Source organism: Humulus lupulus, chromosome 1, assembly GCF_963169125.1.
Source record: "Humulus lupulus chromosome 1, drHumLupu1.1, whole genome shotgun sequence".
Lineage (NCBI taxonomy): Eukaryota > Viridiplantae > Streptophyta > Magnoliopsida > Rosales > Cannabaceae > Humulus > Humulus lupulus.
Window position 1 is genome coordinate 192,039,071 of NC_084793.1, and position 22,215 is coordinate 192,061,285.

Genomic DNA, 22,215 nt, shown 5'->3' on the forward strand with positions numbered 1-22,215 from the left:
CATAATTTTAAAATTGACAATTGAGGTTAATCAACTAGTTTCAAGGTGCTTCATTGACACAATCAAGCTTTCAAAGACTTTCTATTGTTAATCACAAGTAAGTAGCTTCTCTTGATTCTTTGATTATTGGGTTTTGAGTATTGAAGAATAAGATTTGGGGTATTTTGGATTATATAGTTTTTGGTGGATGAATTACTTATATATTGTGATCATTGGCTTAGATTAAGTGTTTATGTTGTTATATTAGTGATAATTTCAATTTTGGGGAGATTGAATTACTACAACAAAATTTTCCACTATTGAATTAGTCTATGCCTACTAAGTGGTTGATGAAAGTTCTAAGAGAAGTGTGTTTCAGTTTTAAGAGGAATTGATTGAATATTTTTGAAGTGGAAGTATTTATTTGTTTAGTAGATATTTGGTGGAAGTAACTAGAGGAGTTTGACCTGATATTTTTGGGGTATTTTGAATTATTCTCTTAGTGCTTAATTATTTGTGTTAAAGGACGCTTATCCCTAAGTTTTGAAGTGAAGAATGGCACCAAGGAGATTTAGAAAGTGTACTAAAGGTGCTTCCTTATCTGAGGTTCAATTTGATGCCACCAAATTTATTTCTGAGTAGGCATTCAAATTTATTTTTCTTTATTTTCTTTTATTTTATTTTATTTTTCATTGAGGAGAATGTATTGTATAAGTGTGGGGGAAGGGAACAACTGAAACTAAACCGCTTTGATTTTTATGATGCTATGTTTTTACAATTATTTTTATTTTTATTATGTTGCATTTTTTTATGATGTTATGTCGTTTTTTTTTTTCATTTTTAGTTTTTTTTAGGTTGTCATAAGCATGGCATGATTATGTTGGGAGTTGTTTGTCAATGATAAAAATTCTAATTGAGATGAGACTAGTTTCCTAGGAAATTGATGAATTCTGCATGAATTATGTGCTTAACTCTTGTCTGGTTGTTACTTAAGCTTGATCTTTAATTTTTAAACATAATGTGTACAATTCGATTTACTTTTTCACTATTGTTTGGAGATATTTATGCATGCTATCATCTATATTTATATATAGTCTCGACCACTATAGAAATCATTGATTAATTGTTTGAGGCAAAATCCTAAGTTCACATTATTAGGAAGATGATTAAGGCATGTTCTTTGGATCGTTTGGGCCTTTCAAGCCTACCTATGAAATTGAATATCCTAATTTCCTATTTTTGAGCCATAATGACTAATCTTTTTCTTTTATAAGCCAATATCTAAACCTTTTGCAGCTTAAATTTTTATTATTCTTTTTGTGACTCGTTACGCCATAGTTTTATATGATTGTTTGATTTGGTGGGTTGAGTTATGGATTGTAAGAAGGGGAAGTTGTATTGGTTTGATTGATTATAATGTGAAAGTATATGATCTACTATTTCTTCCAATGAGTTGAGTTGAAAAGAAAAAAAAACAGAAAAAAAAATATGCAATGAGAAATATGAAAAAAAAAAGTATTGCAAAAGTACAAGTGAAGGGGAAATAGTGAGATCAATGTGGAAAGAAAAAAAATTAAAGATTATGTATTTTCTTGAATTGTATGGGAAATTTGTAGGAAGATCTAGAGAATAGAAAAAAAAAAAAATATATATATATATAGGCTATGGTGTGATTTAAGCTTAATTATTCCCTTTTTATCTACCTTCAACCTTAGCCTTACATTACAAGTTTTTAAAGACCTTATGATTCTTGATTATGTGTGTTTACATTAGTGGAGAACAATTGGTTAATGTCTAAGGAGTGGATTTTTTCATGAAAATATTATTATATATGAGACTTTAAAACATATTATGGCATTTATAAATTGATTCAAATGTTAGTGTTTTTGTTTGTTTAATTGTGCATAATTATAAATAAGATCAAGTTTTAAGTGGTGACTAGGCATTGAGTTGAAATTAAGAGGAATGTTGAATTCATATTTTTCTTATAACTCATATTGGTTTATCAAAATCTTTAAGATAACTAACATTTTCGACAAAATCATTGCTTATGTTTTATTTGTTTAGTTTTTACTTTTTATTAGTGATTTTTCTAAGGGACTAGCAAAGTTTTAGTGTGGGGAAATTTGATAAGGGTATTTTGGATATTATATTTTTCATCCTTTCTCACTTATATAATGTTATTTTCAAGTGTTTTTAGGTGTTCTTAGCTTTGTTTTGCAAGTTTTTTATTTTTAAGCCATAAAATATTTTATAAGGTATTATTGATGAATTTGATACATATTTGTGGTTAGGAATGAATGTGCAATGATAGGACTCAAGAAAATGAAGTTTGGAACGAGTTTGAAGTGTTTTATTTGTCCCTAACCCCGAGGTTCGAGCATAAAGTTGAAGATTATGAAGAAAAAGAAAGCGAGCAAAAACTGGCTTGTGGCTGCGGCCTCCGTGCGAATATGGCCCAGAAACATCCTGTGGGCCGCGGCCACCAGGAATCACTGGCCGCGGCCGTGCGACAATTTTTTCTTTAAAATTCAAATTTTAAATGTAATTTTTGATGGCCTATAAAATGGATTAGGGTTAACTTTTATTATAACTTTAGATTGAAAATTTTAGAGGCTAGAGCAGCAGAGGAGGAGAAAAGACATCATCATCTATATTCTTCAATCTAGTTTTCCTTTCATCTCAAAACTCTTTTATTATTTTCATTGAATATTTATGTTTATGAGTATGAATATGATTATGGAGTAGTTTTCTTTATAGTTGAGGGTTATTTCAAAACCCTAGACATGAGATCTTGAATGCATTGATGAATTTTATTCCTTTTATTCCCTTGTATTAAATTGCTTCTATTTTCTAATTGAATGTTATGAATCTTGTGATATCTTGTTAGGTGCCAAACTAATTAGGGTTTTTCATTGTTCTACTATCATCTTAGGATTTATATTCACCTAATAGTTTAGGATTCTAAGTAGAGTGATAAATTGCAATTAGAGTATTGTGACAGGTATTTAGATTGTGTTGAAAAATAGAACCTAGGTTAAATGAATTGCATACTTAATGAATTGGTTGCCTAGATTAACCTATTTCCACAAAGTGTAATGCTTTTACTAAGATAAATAGATCGCATGCTTAATGGGTTTATTGCTAGGTAAAGGGGGTTAATAAAGAGCGCTTAGCTTTAATTAAGTATAATAGGGGAACTGGGATAATTGACTGCTTAAGGGTTATCTGCGGTGTTGATAGTTTAATTATGGATAGGGAATATTATTCCTCATTATTGATAGATTGATTATTGAAGGTGGAGAGTAACTCTTGACTATTTATTTAATATCGTTATATCCTTAGTTATTTAATCTTTAATATTTATTTAATTTTATGTTTTCAACTATTAAAACTAAAACCCCTTTCTAATTTCAGTTTAGTTATTATTTTGAATAATAATTTTATCATAGTCCTCGTGGGTTCGACCCTTATTTACCGCTATACTGAAGTAGCTGGTGTAAGTGAATAAAAAAATATATATTTAAATTTGACACGGCATACAAAACGCATCAAACATATATAGCTTCTGATGAAGAACCGAAACGATGGTTTCCTTTTAGTTTGGTTCAAGGTGCTAAATGATAGATATCTCATTTCAGTAATTAATATTAGTTTACTAAAATATCATTTATAAGGAACAAAGTGTTTTAAGGATAAAATACAATGAGGGGTAAAACGGTATTTTAGTCTCATCTCATGGTAGACCGTCTATAGAGGATTGAGTGACAATTATGGTTGTAACAATGGATAATTAATAACATATCTATATTTTTCATAGAGCGTTCTATGAATTCAAGAGTGCAATTTTGAGTCTTTAGTGGAGTCACGAGGAATTAATAAGTTAGTAAATTTATTTGTTAAATTTATGATAACTTATTGGAGTTTGATTTCATAGGCCCATGGTCCCTACTGTACCTTGGATAAAATCATCTAGATAGTCTCAATTAATTGATTTAATTATCAATTAGAACTATCAAAGTTGACTAGGTCAATTTTGGATAGTTTCATAGAGTTATGTAATTTAGAGAATAAAGAGAAATTAGGGTAGATTTATTAATTAAGATAAATTTGTTTCTAAATTAATAAATAAGTTTAAATCAAGATTCAAATTATAAATAATTAATTTGATAAAATATTTAATTAATTAATCAATAGAAAATAATACATGTCTCTATTTTAAGTCCAATGGACTAATAATTAAATGGGAAATTTCACGGGCTGAAAGCCCATGATAATTTTGACCTAGGGCTGATAATTGGCTATTATTTTATTGATTTTTTAATTAAAATAAATGACCTAATTGAGTCTATAAAAGGAATGCTAAGTGAGAGTTGAAATCAAACTTGTGTTTTAGAAAATTAGAAGATCTAGTCTTGATGCTCTAGGTTTTAGATTCTCTCTACAGCGTAAGTCCTTTTCTAAGCCTCAATATTCTTTTCTCTTCTTCTTTATGTATCTATCTCATGTGTTGAGAATTTCCCACTCTAGTCTAGGTGATTCTAAGGATACTTTGGAAGGTTATGAAGAAAATTAATGAATAGTTGAGCTTCTTGGTGATACCCTACGACAAAAATGATACAAGGGTTGGATAAACTGAAGGAAGACTCATTCATTCCGCTGCGTATAATGTAAGTGTTCTTATCATTATTTCTATTTGAATTCAATTTTTAGAAACATGTTCTAGGTTGTCTCATAATAATTTGTTTAATATAAGATTTACATGAAAAGAAACAAGATCTTGTATAAGTTTTCTCAATAGAAAGTTACGATGATGAAGATTTGATTAGAAGGCTGGAAGAAAAAGGGATTTTTTGGAATAGGAAATGAATAGCAAAGTGAGGAGTTTCAGAGGATTTCAAAGAAAGAGAAGACTTGGAAAGTTTGAAAGTGTAAAGAGTGAAAGGTAATAGGAAGACCTATTTATTGGCAGTGACTCGAGAGCGAGAAGATGACGTCATCTTTAAAAATTCATCATGAGTTTCTTGGGTAATGTGATTTCATGCGCGTGGGTTGGTAATAATATGCCTCTTTTTGTTCTAAAAAGCTACAATTGTGAATTTTTCATGTCAGACGCCTAAGAGACCCAAAAGTCGTCAATTGCATATTGGAGAAGTCATGATCATTGCCTAAAAAAGCAAAGCTACAAGTTGTAAAGTAATATTAAGAAGGTAAATAGATACCTACTTGGTCGAAGATTGGAAGTTTATCTAGTATTGGTGGCTCTAGGATAAACTTGGGGGGCAAATGTTTAACCCAATTTTGACTTGATGACGTGGCTTCTAAGAAAGAGACATGTGGCATTACACCGCATTAAATTTAGAGAGCTGGTTGAAAGGAGTAACTGCTCGAGAGGGGCTACATCAAAATATAAAAGTTTATTTAGCAAAGTTCAAGTGACCTGCTCGATGATGGAGCAGGCCAGTACTATCCAATGAAGCTGCTCGGAGTGCAAGACTTGCTCGATGAGCAAGTCACTTTTAACGAAGATTCGAATTTCACGAAACACAAGAAAATATCCCAAGATATTTATATAATTGATATTTAAATTGTACTATTCATGTATTATTTGAACCTGTAACTGAATGTACTGATCCCACACCTATACGTGTACGAACTAGATTTGTTTGTAAGGGCCCATAGCCCACTAAGACTCTCTATAAATAGGGAGTTCATTCAATCATTAACCCTAAGTGAAAGTTACAGAAGAAAAAGCTAGATATTTCTTTTGTACGCACTTCACATACAAAACCCTTAGAATTGTATTCTTTTCTCACCTTAAGAAACTCAGTTGAACCTTGTTTCTTCCTGATCTTGAGTTTGAGACTTCTTTGACTAATAAAAGTGCAAGTGGGTGTAGGTCATTACCAACTCTTGGGGTTGAACTCCTATAAAATTCTTATTGTCGTTTATGTGATTTAAGTTCTTTTAATTCTTATTCTGTTGTATACATTGACTCAGTGTCGTTGACCAAAATTATGGTCAATAAAGGTTATTTCCCACAATGCCTTTAAGGAAGGATAAACAAGCAAAACATTGAGAGCTATAGAATAGTCTACAATTAGGAAATTTGTCATAACAGTGTATTGTGGATTTTCACCTACCATGAGTGGGAGAGTCATCGATCCTTGAGGTATCATGAAGTCCCCAGTAAAACCATGTAATGGAGTAGGGGCATGTTTAGGTTTACGCCAGACAATCCCATTTTTCAAAATTTTGAAGCATACGAAATGATCACTTTCATCTTGATACATTGTGTTATTACCTATTTTTGCAACAACTACTAGAGCATCCATATGAGTGTGGTGCACCCATCGAGCACCTCTTCAGTAAAAATTATTGGGTTTGTCTCCCCCTTAAAGTGCACTAGTGGTCATTGTTATAAATGATAAACATTTGTGAGTGGCTTTTGAAAAGCTTCCTTGGCATAAAAGTCCTGGGATCGCCTGAATTCTTATGCAATGTGTGGGTCGCCAAATATCATATGAATTACCCTAGCTCTTGTCTGCCCAGTATTTGTTCCTTCATTTGTGACTTGGTTTGGTTCAGATACTTCTCCTTTGTTGATAAATTCCTTCAGGTAGCCTCAATGAATAAGATCTTCAACTGTGTTCTTCAAGGCATAACACTTGTCAGTGCCATATTCAATGTCCTAATGATACTTGTTATACTTTTGTGAATTTCGCTTTGCGCTGTCTCCTCTCATAGGGGTGGTTTAGTGAAAAGATTCAGATTCTCTTAGACTAAATACATATGATCTATTGATGAAATCATACCAGTAAAATTTGTGTAACAAGGTAGTGGGGCAGGATTTTTCGTTGGTTCCTCTAATGGCTACCTCTTTGGGCTCTTAAAACGAGTGTCCTTATTCTCCCTCTTACTCTCTCCCCTGACTTCATTATTCCTAGGTGGTAAGACATTTGGCTTCAGATTTGTGGTTCCCAATGCAACTGGAGAACTTTCTATTCGTTGATATTTCTCTGTCATTTTATAAAAACGATCGAGGATTATTATAAAAACGATCGAGGGTTATGCATTCTTTGAGATGCGGCTCTTTCTAGAAACATGATTGAGGAAGGACTCCTTTGATAATCAAAGCATAGAGTGATTCTTCTGAATCATGTATGACTTCTGCACATCCTTGTGAGAATAAGTGTAGGTAAGTTGTTAGTGTTTTTCCTTGTCTCTGTCTTATGTTACCCTAGGTGGCTGATTGGAATAAATAATTCCCTTGTGACTTGATATTGTTGGAAAAACATAGATGTGAATTTACCCAAAGAGTTTATGGATCTAGCTGGGAGTGCCTAAACAATATTTTTGCAACTCTAGTAAGTGTAAAGGGTAATCAACAATATTTAGCGAATTCCTCTAATTTTTGTAGGTCCATCAAATTGTTAAATAAGTCTAAATGATTTTGAAGTTTTAAGGGAAGTCTACTTCCCTTATTATAAAACAAAAGGGTGAATCCTTATAGCCATAACCAGTTTACCTTCTCATGCTGCAAGCTTATCTAAAGTTGTTCTTAGGTCCCCTAGTGGTATTTCATTTTGGTTAACCCTTTTGTTTAGGAGAACGTCTTTTTTATTCAAGTGACTTCATTATGCAGCAGGCAGGGCATCATGCATTCCTATTCTATCAAAAACACTTCTTGCCCTTTCTCGACATGCAAGTGGATCATTATGTTTAGACCAAAGAGTATCACGGGACCTTTCATGTTGGTGAGTGTGGTATGACCTCTAAGGCCGGTGAATGTCACGAGACCTCTCAGGTTGACGATTTCCATGGGACCTCTCAGGTCAGCATTTGTCTCGAAGCCTCCTAGGTCTGTGGTCGCCACAGGACTTCTCGACATTGTTATGTTGTTCTATATTTCTTGAACCAGTTGCTTGTGAAGCATCAGGATATTTGTTTTGATTCATTTTAGGTGGAGCTTCTTTTTTTCGGTTTCCTTTTACTAGTGCTCCTTGTGGGCCTTCTACACCTATTGCATAAATACGCTTTAGAATTGTGTGTAGGGTTTGATTCATTACTCCCATGACTTCATTGAATGGTACCTACGTCACTAGCACATTATTTGCAACTTCAATAGTTGGAGGTGCTGTCTGGGTGGATCCAGGTTGGAAAGTTTTTGGTTCCATGATTAATGTGGTTGTTGACATGTTCTTGAGAATAAGTATAGGTCTAGTGTTCATCTATGGTCTTGCTCTTGAGCATAAAAACAAGTCTCTCCTTTTAGTGTCAATTGTTGACATGTAATTATCAATTAGAGGTGCAAAAATGTAACACCCTGGTTAATCCAAGACCGTTACTGTGAGCTTTGAACCGTGCTTAACTCGATAATCGATTTCTTTGGTTATAAACGTGCATCTAGGTGTTATTAATAGGATAAGGTGGAAAAACAATCAAAAGGAAAGGGTATATTTTATTTAATACATAAAATTGTTCAGGGGCCCATAAATATGTTTACCAGTTATTTACAACACAAAATGGTCATTACAGTACAAAAATTACAACCTGCCGACCTAAGCGACAAAAATAGGGTTAACCCCTTAGTTCCTCTGAGAAACTCCTTGGCCGTGGTGGTCAAGCGGTGGCATATGTACACATCACCACCTAACCTCTCCACTCAAGGCTGGGTGAGCTTTTCTATTCCTTTACCTGCACCACATAGCACCCATGAGCCAAAGCCCAACAAGAAAACTCATTATTGTATGTATATAACATCAAATGATGATCATGATAATCATCCAGAGCTTATAGCCCCAAAAAAATGAGTGGCTGATGTGTAAGTCACTAATGTGAGTTCTGCACCCTTAGAAAATGAGTGACCGAGTCACTAGCTTAAACTAGATGAGTGACTGATGAGCAAGTCATTAAAGTAAACCAAATGAGTGACCATAGAGTCACTAGTGTGGGTTCCGTACCCTTAGCCATGTGATGATGCAGTCACATGGGCCTTCTGGCCCTGGCTCTGAGTGACTAGTCATGGAACTAGACAAGCGCTTTTAGTTTTCATCGAACTTGAGGTCAGTCCGGCATTAATGCTCATGATGAGTTATTCAATGCTGATGTCGATTAGATCTAATCCTTTCGGCTCTGCGTTCATGACGCTTATGCCGCTCCTAACTCATAGGTCAATAACATACGACCAGTGCTGTCGAACTTGACTAGTAAGTCACAACTTAACAATCAGTTCTGCAACCATTGTCGATTCTGACTAATAAGTCAATTCCATTCACAAGTAAGCAAGATTTTCTAAGCTTTGGATATGCATTCAATTTCCACATTTAAACACTCAACATGCATCAATAATAACCATGCATGTCACATATGGGGTGCAGTTTTCTTACCTCTAGTTCGATCGAGAAATAGTAAAAGAATGACCCTTGAGAACGATCGACCTTTTGATTCCTTAGTGATTACCTAGTCATAACCAATGATAACCTCCATTAATGAAAATCAACAAGAAAAGGGTCTTGACCTTAACTTCACTCCCGGGACCCCGAATTGTACCCAAACGGTTAGTAGAATCGATCTCGAGCCTTAGGAATTGAAATCCCGAGCCAAAAACCCTTAAAAATGCCAAAAATAGGAATTTGGAAAAATAGGGTAGCGCTGTAGCGCTACCCCCCTAGCGCCCCAGCTGTTAGGAGTGTGTCCTAAAAGCATGTAAAGACATTTGTTTTTTCTGTGAATAAATAAATACAATGGTTTATTATTATTGTCATATTTAGATTGTTAAATTATTGTTTGAATAATTTTGTAAATATCAGAAAAAATTCCATATTCATTATTGAGGATGTGATCTTGTATTAGTACGAGAGAATTAAGATCACATGAATGAATAAAAATAGTCAACAACAACAAATTAAAGTTATGGAATTCTTTAATTGGAGTTGTAAGTACGGTTTACTGAGTATCATAATGATACAAATAATCTAGATTCGGATTATTGATGTGGTAAGACATCACGGTAAAGGTGCTTTATATAATATGATTATATATGACATGGACCGATAGGAATTAAAGTCTTTATCCAAAAACCATTTAACAATAAAGACTTGTAATTCATATCATAACAGATGATCATTTATAGATCAACCTAAATCCTGAGTGTTCATGAACTCTTGTTCATGTTTATTAAATCTTTTGATTCATTCGTTAAGGTCTCTTCAAAGAATGAGGCTAATGACTTTTGTTTTGGAGATTTAATATCATGGATGGCTGGGAACATGTATCAACAATACGAAATCTAATCTTTCCTAACGGATCGTATATTAGTTCCCTTAAGGGTTAATTCTGGAACTGAATGATTTTGAGCTCAAATCTATAATTAGATTATAGATTAATTATTCACTAGTGAATTAATGGTACTTAAGGAATAAGAAGTAAATTAGAAAGGTTAAATGGTAATTCTCCCATTCTAATTTATGAACTAATTAATTAGAGGGTTGAACTATTGTAAGATGGTTATATCAATGGACGACTTAAGAAAAAGATTTCTGTAAAAGTATATCTATAACATAAAGAGTGCAATTCTGAATTTATAGTGGAGTAATATCATAATTAATAAATTAACTATTATAATTAAAGAGTTTAATTATTTAGTTTCAATTTATTGGAGCTTAATGCTATAGGTCCATGGTCCCCGAAATGGCTCAAACAATCACTGTCAAAGGAAAATACAAAAAATGGGCAAAAAGGACTTATGTGATAAGTAAAATATTTTTCTATGTATCAAACATAATTATTGTTTAATTATGTGTAATTAATTAATTAAGAATTAATTAATTATTTGATTTATCAAAAATATAATTAATTTTGAATTAATTTATTTTTGAGATTTTTGGTATTTAAATAATAATAAAAATAAGGAAAAATCACATGCCTGCACAGGCATGTGGTACGCGTGTGGCACAGTGCACAGGCACTGTGCCACACGCATAAGAGATGGACTTAGTCTCTTGATTCCACAATTTTAGTTATTTAAATATTAAATAAATAATGAGATATTTTAATATGATTAAAATATTATTATTTAAACAAAAATCTGATAACTGATCAGTTATTTTGAATTTGTTTAAAATAACAAATATTTTAATATATTGGATATTATTACTAAATATTAGATATCAGTTTTCACAAAACGTAAGTTTTCGGGGATAGAAAAATATCTAGGATTCTCTCAGAGAAAAGAGAACAGTGACAAAAACAAAGGTCATTGTTCTTCACAAAATCTAGGTCCAAACTTTATCAGATCTCATGTGTTGAGAACATCTGATAAATAGTTATTGCCTATTATTTGTATAGCGAGCCCACACTCGTTCTTTGTGTGCCTGAGAACATTTTGAAAGATCTTGGTGTGAGATCTCAAGGATTCAGCCATACGAAAAGATAGCAGCAAGGAAGGACCTGAGGTAATTTTTCTATTCTTGTCCTTGATTCAATATATATATGAGTGTGAAGAAGTAGATTTAGAAATCTTATGGGATTAATCTGACAATTTGATTGTTGTTCCACTGCGCATAATCTCTGATTTGATCAATAAAAACCAACACTAGCACCCTTGGCAGAGGAGAATCTCTCCTGGCTAGCGCTGTAGCGCCCACTAATGGGCGCTGTAGCGTTACAACCCTGGTTTTCCCATCCTTCGACACCTCCAATTCCAACATGAAAAACCAACTTCCAAACCTCATTTAAAGCCCCAATTGAACCCAAAAACCATCTACACATGTCCTATGCATCATAACCCAAGTAACCCTAGCCAAAAAGTCCCATTAATTCCCAAAATCAACTCTAGAAAACCAAGCTGAAATCCAAAATGAGAACAGAGCAAACCAGAGTTTTAAATGGCTAGAACTTACCTCAAGCTCAGTTTAGGATCCTCTTGAATGGTGGAACACAATCCTGAGCCCTCAAGGTCAACTTCCCTAGCTTGAATCCTCAAAAGAAGCTCAAAAATCCAAGAAGAAAATGATGTAGGGAGAGAAGTTATATGCTCTATTTTGGCCAAGGTTCCACAGCCTTGAATGTCTTATACATATCCTAGGGTGAAAAGAATAAATTGCCCCTAGGTCATTTAAAGTCTTCTAAAGGCTCCCAAAAGGTAAAACTGACCTTTCCCGCCTATCTCGTTAATCATAATTAACACCATCCAATTCATGTTATTCCCAAAATTCTTAAATACTAATAAATCATATCCCGTTACCCTTTAATTCCTGGCAACGTTCTAATCACCAAATTACCCCGAGACTCACCCCGAGCCCCGAACTTAATCCAGTTACGATTAAACCGCTAACTTGCACTCAAAGATCATCTCATGACGAATGGCTCAAACAAATCCACATTATAATTTGGCCTCAACAATAATTCACCAACATGCATGAAAATACACAATTACGCCCTCAATGGGCCAAATTACCGAGATTCCCTTATCATGAAATGTTGACCCACATGCATGCATTTAACATCATATTATTATATAATTCACATAAACATGCACATAATCAATTAATGGCATAATAAATCAATTATGGCCCTCCCGGCCAACTCATCCAACCATTAAACCTCATTAGGGATTTTGGGGCATTACAATTATCCCCTCCTTACAGAAATTTCATCCTCGAAATTTACCTGAACAGCTCGGGATACTGATTCTGCATGTCTAACTCCAGCTCCCAGGTCGCTTCCTCGACCTTGTTGTTCCTCCACAAAACCTTAACCAAAGGTATCGTCTTATTCCTGAGGACCTTGTCATTTCTGTCAAGTATCTGGACTAGTTGTTCCTCATAAGAGAGATCTGCCTCAAGCTCCAAATCTTCATAGCTCAAGACATGAGTCACATCAGATACATACCTCTGAAGAGTTGAAACGTGAAACACGTTATGCACGGCTGACAATGCCAGTGGTAAGGCCAACCTGTAAGCAACCTGACCAATCCTCTCCAGGATCTCAAATGGACCTACAAATCTAGGGCTCAGCTTGCCCTTCTTCCCAAATCTTCTCACCCTTTTCCATGGCAAGACCCTAAGGAAAACATAGTATCCTATCTGGAACTCCACGTTCCTACACTTGGGATCTTCATAACTTCTGTCTACTTTGAGAAGCGAGCATCCGAGCTCTAATCTTCTCAATAGCCTCACCGGTCCTCTGAACTGCCTTAGGAACCAAGTATCTCCTTTCTCCTGTCTTATCCCAATGAATGGGAGATCTTCATTTCCTACCATACAACATCTCATAAGTTGCAACCCCAATGGTAGAATGATAACTATGGTTGTAGGAAAACTCTATCAAAGGTAGATACTTACTCCAGGATCCACCAAAGTCCAGCGCACATGCTCGCAGCATGTCCTCTAATATCTGAATCGTCCTCTCAGATTGTCCATCTGTCTAAGGGTGATAAGCAGTAATGAACTTCAACTGTGTCCCCATGGCTTTCTGTAAACTCCCCCAGAACTTAGAAGTAAAAGTGGGGTCCCAATCTGACACGATCGACCTCGGTGCTCCATGGAGGCGCACGACCTCTCTCACATAGAGATCTGCATACTGGTCAACTATATATCTAGTCCTCACTGGCAAGAAGTGAGCTGACTTGGTGCAGCGATCCACAATAACCCAAATAGAATCATGTTGACCAACAGTCCTGGGTAACCCCACCACGAAATCCATCGTGATGTCCTCCCATTTCGACTCTGGAATATCCAGAGGCTGCAATAACCCTACTGGCCTCTGATGCTCAGCCTTAACCTGTTGACATGTTAAGCACTTAGCCACATATTCCACTACATCCCTCTTCATCCCCGACCACCAATATAGTGATCTCACATCCTGATACATCTTCGTGGTGCCTGGATGCAAAGAGTAAGGTGTAGTGTGAGATTCATCCAGAATCTCTCGCCTCAAAGCAGTGACTAACAGAACACATATCTAACCATTGTATCTCAACAAGCCCAAATCAGACACTGTATAATCTTTGGATACTCCAGCCAAAACATCTTCTCTAATCTTGATCAGTTGTGGAATGCCCAATTGACCCTCCTTGATCATTTCCAATAGCGTAGACTGTAGCGTAATATTGGTCAACTGGCCCACCAACAACTCTATATCAGCTCTGGTCATATCATCTGCTAATTCTCTGGCTATCAGCCCCACACCATAAATATGTCCCGGACCCTTCCGGCTTAAAGCATCAGCTACCACATTGGCCTTTCCTGGATGATACAGAATCTCACAGTCATAATCTTTTACTAACTCCAGCCAATGCCTTTATCTCATATTCAAGTCTTTCTGCGTAAAGAAGTATTTTAGGCTCTTGTGGTCAGTGTAGATCTCACACTTCTCCCCATAAAGGTAATGCCTCCATACCTTTATTGCAAAGACCATAGCTGCCAACTCTAAATCATGAGTAGGATATCTCTGTTCATACTCCTTCAGCTGACGCAAAGCATAAGCAATCACCTTCCCTAACTGCATCAGAACACAACCCAAATCTTGATGTGAAGCATCACAGTAAATCACAAACTTTTCCTGATCTGTTGGAAGACTCAGTACCGGAGCTGTAATCAACCCCTGCTTCAGTTCCTGGAAGCTGTCCTCACACCTGTCTGACCACACAAACTTCTGATTCTTGCATGTCAGCTCAGTCAATGAAGTAGCAATCTTAGAGAACCCTTCCACGAAACGTCTGTAATAACATGCCAATCCATGGAAACTTCTCACCTAAGAATAATTCTTTGGCCTTGGCCAATCTCTGACTGCCTCGATCTTAGCTAAATCTACTTTAATCCCCTCCTTGCTAACAATATGCCCAAGAAAAGATACCTAAGATAACCAGAACTCACATTTCTTGAACTTTGCAAACAGTCTATGCTCCCTCAGTCTCTGTAGAACCAATCTCAGATGTTGCTCATGCTCTGACTCTGACAGAGAATAAACCAGGATATCATCGATGAAGGTGATCACAAACTGGTCCAAATAATCCTTGAACACTCTGTTCATTAAATCCATAAAAGCAGTTGGGGCATTAGTCAATCCAAAAGACATGACTAAGAACTCATAATGCCCATATCTAGTACGAAAAACAGTCTTTGGTATGTCTCCCACCTTGACCCTCAACTGATGATAACCAGAACGAAGGTCTATCTTTGATAATACCTTTTTTCCTTGCAACTGATCAACAGATCATCTATCCTTGGCAGAGGATACTTGTTCTTAATTGTTAGCTTATTCAGTTCTCTGTAATCAATGCACATCCTCAGAGAACCATCCTTCTTCTTCACAAACAGAACTGGCGCACCCCAAGGTGAGAAACTAGGTCTGATAAAACCCAAATCCAACAGCTCTTGGAACTGTACTTTCAATTCTTTTAACTCAACTGGGGCCATTCTCTAAGGTTCTCTAGACACTGGCTCTGTCCTTGGTGTGAGTTCTATCACGGACTCAATCTCTTTGTGCGGTGGCAACCCTGGCAATTCTTCTGGAAACACATCCAAGAATTCACAGACTAATTTGGTCTCTTCTGGCTCACTGGCATGACCTGAGTGGTATCCACCACACTAGCTAAGAATCCAATGCAACATCCTTGCAATAGATCTCTAGCCCTCATAACAGAAATCATAGGTATACGGGGTCCATGCACAGTGCCAACAAACACAAAAGGATCCTCACCTTCAGGCTCAAAGGTGACCATCTTTCTTCTGCAATCTATGGTTGCCCCATACTTCACTAACCAATCCATACCCAGAATCATGTCGAAGTCAGTCATAACTAACTCTATCAAATCCACTGACAACTCTCTGCCCTCCACTGTCACTGGCAAAGATCTGACCCATCTCCTAGATACTACTAACTCCCCAATGGGTAATAAGGTTCCTAACCCCACAGCATAATAATCACATGGTCTACACAATCTAGCAATAATTCTACGAGCAACAAAAGAATGTGTAGCACCATAAACAATCAAAACATTATAAGGGGTTCCAACACTAAGAAGCTGACCTGTAACTACTGAGGGTGAAGCCTCAGCTTCTGCTTGTGTCAATGCAAACACTCGAGCTGGGGCCGAGCTGTCCGCTTTTCTAGGTTCTTCCTTTCTTGCCTTAGGGCAATCTTTCTTGAGATGACCCACTACTCGACATAAAAATCAGGCCCTTGCCCTACACTCTCCCAAATGATGCCTCTTGCACCTAGGGCATTCGGGATAAGTCTTCCAGGCCTCACTGCCACTCTAGTAGCCCATTGAAATACCACAGAGTTGCCTATCAGGACCTGGAGCTGGGAAGGTATCATGAACCTTCCTCTTCTGATCACTGGAGCCTCCACCCCTACTAGAACCCACAAATGGAGAACCTGTCCTCCTAAACTCCTTTCTGGCTGCATTGTCTCGCCAGGTCTTGTTCTATGCACTCTCAACTGTGAGTGCCTTCTCAACCACCTGTACATAGGTAGTAACCTCAGCCACAGTGGTAATACGAACATCCTGGGCTAGTCTAGGTTGTAGCCCCTGGAGAAACCTCTCCCTTCTGGTCCTGTCAGTGGGCACCAGCTCCATGGCAAACTTGGCCAGCCGATCAAACTTCAGGGCATACTCAGTCACTAATAAACTTCCCTGAAGTAATCTGATAAACTCCTCAGCTTTTGTCGCCCAAATAGCATCATTATAGTACTTCTCATTGAACAGAGTCTGAAACTCTTCCCAACTCAGGGCATTGATGTTTCTGGTTTGGGATATAACCTCCCACCAAATTCGAGCATCCTCCTGAAACATATATGTGGCACAGGCCACCCTTTCATTACCAGTCACCCTCATGAAGTCAAGGATGGTGGTAATCATGCTCATCCACTACTCAGCTTTAGCAGGATCTGCACTGCCTTCAAACATTGGAGGTTGCTGCTTCTTATATCGTTCATAAAGAGGCTCCCATTTATTTCCAACCTCTGGCAGCAGCTTAACTACTGGCACTAATATAGGGGGTGCCTCAGGTACACTGGCTAATGTAGGAACCTCCTGTTTTCTCAGGAGGCGGAGTTATTCTCCCTGCCTCAATACTATGGCATGCAGATCATTAAACAATTGCTACCAATTCTCAGGAGCTGGCTGTGGAACCTTACTCTGGTCATTCACTTGACCCTGATTGTTATTCTGGCCTTGATCACCTTGGCCAGCTAATGAATCTGTCTGTCTTGGAATCATTCTTATCAACTTAAACATTGCTGCAATAGTCAATATGGCCAGTTAGGCAGTAATAACTAAACCTCTTGTCGCCTCACGATCCAAGAACAAGAAGATAATTACCATATTCCATAGTTATACAAGTATACAGATGGATACATGATTATAACATTTAGCATTTAACATGTATCAAATAAAAATTCATAATGAACAATGCTAATAAGCATGTTCTAGCAATATCAGTACTAATAAGCACGTTCTTGCTGATGAAGCAGTATTCAAGGCACAACCTTATCAAGGTATCTCATGTAGACAGGTAAAGCATTTATACTATATTTAAGAAGTTAAATATATAACTACATAAATAGTTACCAAACCATGAGTCGAGCTTGTCTTCAGTGTTGAGTGTACATGCCCAGCCAGTCTATAGGAACCCTAAACCTTGGCACGCTCTGATACCAAGTTGTAATGCTCTGGTTACTCCAAGACCGCTACTGTGAGCTTTCAACCGTGCTTAACTCGCTAATCGAGTTCTTTGGTTATAAACGTGCATCTAGGTGTTATTAATAGGTTAAGGTGGAAAAACAATCAAAAGGAAAGGATATATTTTATTTAATACATAAAACTGTTCATGGGCCCATAAAAACATTTACTAGTTATTTACAATACAAAATGGTCATTACAGTGTAAAAATTACAACCTGCCGACCTAAGCGACAAAAATAGGGCTAACCCCCTAGTTCCTCTGAGAAACTCCTTGGTCGTGGTGATCAAGCAGCTGCATATGTACACATCACCACCTAAGCTCTCCACTCAAGGCTGGGTGAGCTTTTCTTTTCCTTTACCTGCACCACATAGCACCCATGAGCCAAAGCCCAACAAGAAAACCTATTACTGCATGTATATAATATCAAATGATGATCATGATAATCATCTAGAGCTTATAGCCCCAAACAAATGAGTGACTGATGTGTAAGTCACTAATGTGAGTTCCGCACCCTTAGCAAATGAGTGACCGAGTCACTAGCTTAAACCAGATGAGTGACTGATGAGAAAGTCACTAATGTAAACCAAATGAGTGACCATGGAGTCACTAGTGTGGGTTCCGTACCCTTAGCCATGTGACGATGCAGTCACCTGGGCCTTCTGGCCCAGGCTCTGAGTGATTAGTCATGGAACTAGACAAGCGCTTTTAGTTTTCATCAAACTTGAGGTCGGTCCGGCATTTATGCTCATTATGAGTCATTCAATGCTGATGTAGATTAGATCTGATCCTTTCGAATCTGCGTTCATGACGCTTATGCCGCTCCTGACTCGTGGGTCAATAACATACGGCCAGTGCTCAGTACTACTGTCGAACTTGACTAATAAGTCACAACTTCACAGTCAATTCTGCCACCATTGCCGATTCTGACTAATAAGTCAGTGCCATTCACAAGTAAGAAAGATTTGCTAAGAATTTGATATGCAATCAATGTCCACATTTAAACACTCAACATGCCTCAATAATAACCATGCATGTCACATATGGGGTGCAGTTTTCTTACCTCTAGTTTGAGCGAAAAATAGTAAAAGAACGTCCCTTTAGAACGATCAACCTTTTGATTCCTTAGCGATTACCTAGTCATAACCAATGATAACCTCCATTAATGAAAGTCAACAATAAAAGGGTCTTGGCCTAAATCTCACTCCCGGGACCCCGAATTGTACCCAAACGGTGAGTAGATTCGATCCCGAGCCTTAGGAATTGAAATCCCGAGCCAAAAACCCTTAAAAATGCCCAAAACAAGAATCTGGAAAAACAAGGTAGCGCTATAGCGCTACCCCCCTAGTTCCCCAGCGCCCTTGGCAGAGGACACCCACTAATGGGCGCTATTGCGCTACAACTAGGGTTTTCAACCCTGGTTTTCCCATCCTTTGACACCTCCAATTCCAACTTGAAAAACCAACTTCCAAACCTCATTTAAAGCCCCAATTGAACCTAAAACCCATCTACACATGTCCTAGGCATCATAACCCAAGTAACCCTAGCCAAAATCTCCCATCAATTCCCAAAATCAACTCTAGAAACCCAAGCTGAAATCCGAAACGAGAACAGAGCAAACCAGAGTTTTAAATGGCTAGAACTTACCTCAAGCTCAGTTTAGGATCCTCTTGAATGGTGGAACACAATCCTAAGCCCTCAAGGTCCACTTCCCTAGCTTGAATCCTCAAAAGAAGCTCAAAAATCCAAGAAAATGAAGAGAAAATGATGTACGGGAGAGAAGTTCTATGCTCTGTTTTGGCCAAGGTTCCACGGCCTTCAATGGCTTATACATATCCTAGGGTGAAAAGACTAAATTGCCCCTAGGTCATTTAAAGTCTTCTAAAGGCTCCCAAGGGTAAAACTGACATTTCCCACCTATCTCGTTAATCATAATTAACACCCTCCAATTTTTGTTATTCCAAAAATTCTCAAATACCAATAAATCATATCTCGTTACCATTTAATTCCTTGCAACGTTCTAATCACCAAATTACCCCGAGACTCACCCCGAGCCCCGAACTTAATCCTGTTATGACCAAACCGCTAACTTGCACTCGAAGATCGTCTCATGCAAAATGACTCGAAAAAATCCACATTATAATGTGGCATCAACAATAATTCACCAACATGCATGAAAATACACAATTACGCCCTCAACGGGCCAAATTACCAAAATGCCCCAATCATGAAATGTGGAGCCACATGCATGTATTTAACATCATATTATAATATAATTCACATAATCAATTAATTACATAATAAATCAATTATGGTCCTCCCGATCTACTAATCCAACCATTAAACCTCATTAGGGATTTTGGGCATTACAAAAAACTTTTAGAAAAAGTTTGGGGCATGGAGCAAAATGACCTTAATGTTGTGTGAAAGTAAGTAAATGTCCATATTTTTAATTTTGTAGTAAAATAGCCTAATCATCTATTTAATATCATAAATTACCAAATATACCCTTTAACAAATTACTATTTTATTCTAAATATTTTAATATTATGGTATATGTATATTAGTTTTGTTTAATTAGTTTTTATTTTAAAGTTATTTTGATTTTTTTTCGTTTTTTATGAGTTGTTGAATGATATACCATACCACAAAATATATATACTAAGTTGAAAAATAATATACCATCAAAACTTACAAAATTATTACTAAAAAATGTATATACTATGCTAACAAAATTATATACTACCATTAAAATGTATATACCATGATACAAAATTATATACTACCACTATGTATAATAAAATAGAAATTAAATATCACAAAAAAAATTATATACCATACCACAAATAACATATACACTAATTGGAAAATAATATACCAACAACCTATAAAAAACTTAAAAAATCAATATAACTTTAAAATAAAAACTAATTAAACAAAACTAATATGCATATACCACTATATTAAAATCATACAGTCCTAAATAAATAAACAAATTATAAAAAAGAGTAATTTAGGTAATCAACAATGTAAAATGGTCATTTATCTACAATTTTAAAAATGAGGAATTAGCTTCTTGATGACTTTATTTTAGGTCATTTCCTATAATTTCTCAAGAAGTTTTGTGCTAGAGAATAAGATCAAAACATTATTCATAAAAAATAAATGAAAGAAAAAAAGAAATCGACCGTGGTTCAGCTTCATTAGAATTCGAGTTCCCATCACAAATGAACTTCAACTCTATTTATAGTGAAGCATAGAGATAGACTTGGTAATTTGTGAGATATATATTTTAAATATCTTCTCATTTTTTGTAATATAATAATCTTTTAATTCAAATATAAACTTATTTGAAATTTAGATACAAAAATATTAATAAAATAATACATTCTAGAATATTCTTGTGGACTCATCATGAAACATGTACAAGCCTTATTTCTATCACATAACAATAACTTTTATTACCTATGTGATTGTTTATCATATCATAAAGATATATATATATATATATAGATTATACTTAGGTTGATCAGTCTATTAAAAAAATTAGTTGCATATGCCTCAAAATAATATTTACAAATTTCATTGTTATAGGTAAATAATAATATTTTTTGAAAAAATAAACTACTATCACCTCTATGTCAATTTTGTTCTTTAACGTATCAAAATAATCTCTATCACTTTTAAAATCCTCCCAAAAAATAAGTAATTGGAGCGAAAACCCCTTAATCTTTACATTTTGAGGCATTTAATCTTCCAAACATTATTTTTGGTTGGTAAACTTCTTAAACTACTATTTTGTTAGCAAATCTACACTCTCGTTGGTCCAGATGACAATGAAATCTTTGCAGGTTGAGATAAAGATGAGATTTAGGCAAGATTGTGGTGGGAGATGGAAATCTGTGCACATAAGGAGATCTGGGCGACGTTGGAAATGACGAATACTTGGGCAACACCGAAGTTGGAGAAGGCAAATCTAGGGAAAATAGCTCTGAGAGGAGAAAGGTTTTATTCGACCACAAAAATTGTAGATACTAATTTGAAGATGTTTATTTTTGAGGTGCTGAGAACAAAATCTTATGCTGCAATCACTTTAACGGGTGCCATTGGGGCGTGATCACAAAGAGGTGATTGGTTGCAGATTTCCAATCCATGTATGTACTTTCATGTAAAGTTTTAATTATATATTTTGGGTTTGCATCAAATGAACGAATTGGGTCCCTATTTTCATTGGTTGTGGTTAATTTCCTTGATTGTTGATGATCAAATCTGGGTTATAAACTTATAAATGTATATGTTTGAAGGGATTACAAAATTTGGAATTTGAAGCTTGATTTTCATATATGTTTTCCAGCTTCACTATAGGGTTTAATTAGACTTTAGTCAGATCTAGGTTATTGTTCATTAGAAGGTTGGCAAAATTTTGGAGTAAATAAATTAATTATTGGTAAAATTTATGAGTTAAATTTTTTGTTTAGATTTTAGTTTTGGACCATCCATTACTGATCTTAAGTTTTTTATTTTTTAATTTAATTTTTTATATA

The 22,215-nt window shown here is 35.9% G+C and overlaps 1 long non-coding RNA gene across 1 annotated transcript; it reads left to right on the forward strand.

The window, feature by feature from the left end:
* The first annotated feature begins 21,152 nt into the window (after positions 1-21,152).
* LOC133824077 (uncharacterized) lies at positions 21,153-22,015 on the forward strand. Its single transcript, XR_009888482.1, has 2 exons — positions 21,153-21,443; positions 21,523-22,015. It is a non-coding gene; the product is annotated as an uncharacterized LOC133824077 (long non-coding RNA).
* Positions 22,016-22,215: the final 200 nt, after the last annotated feature.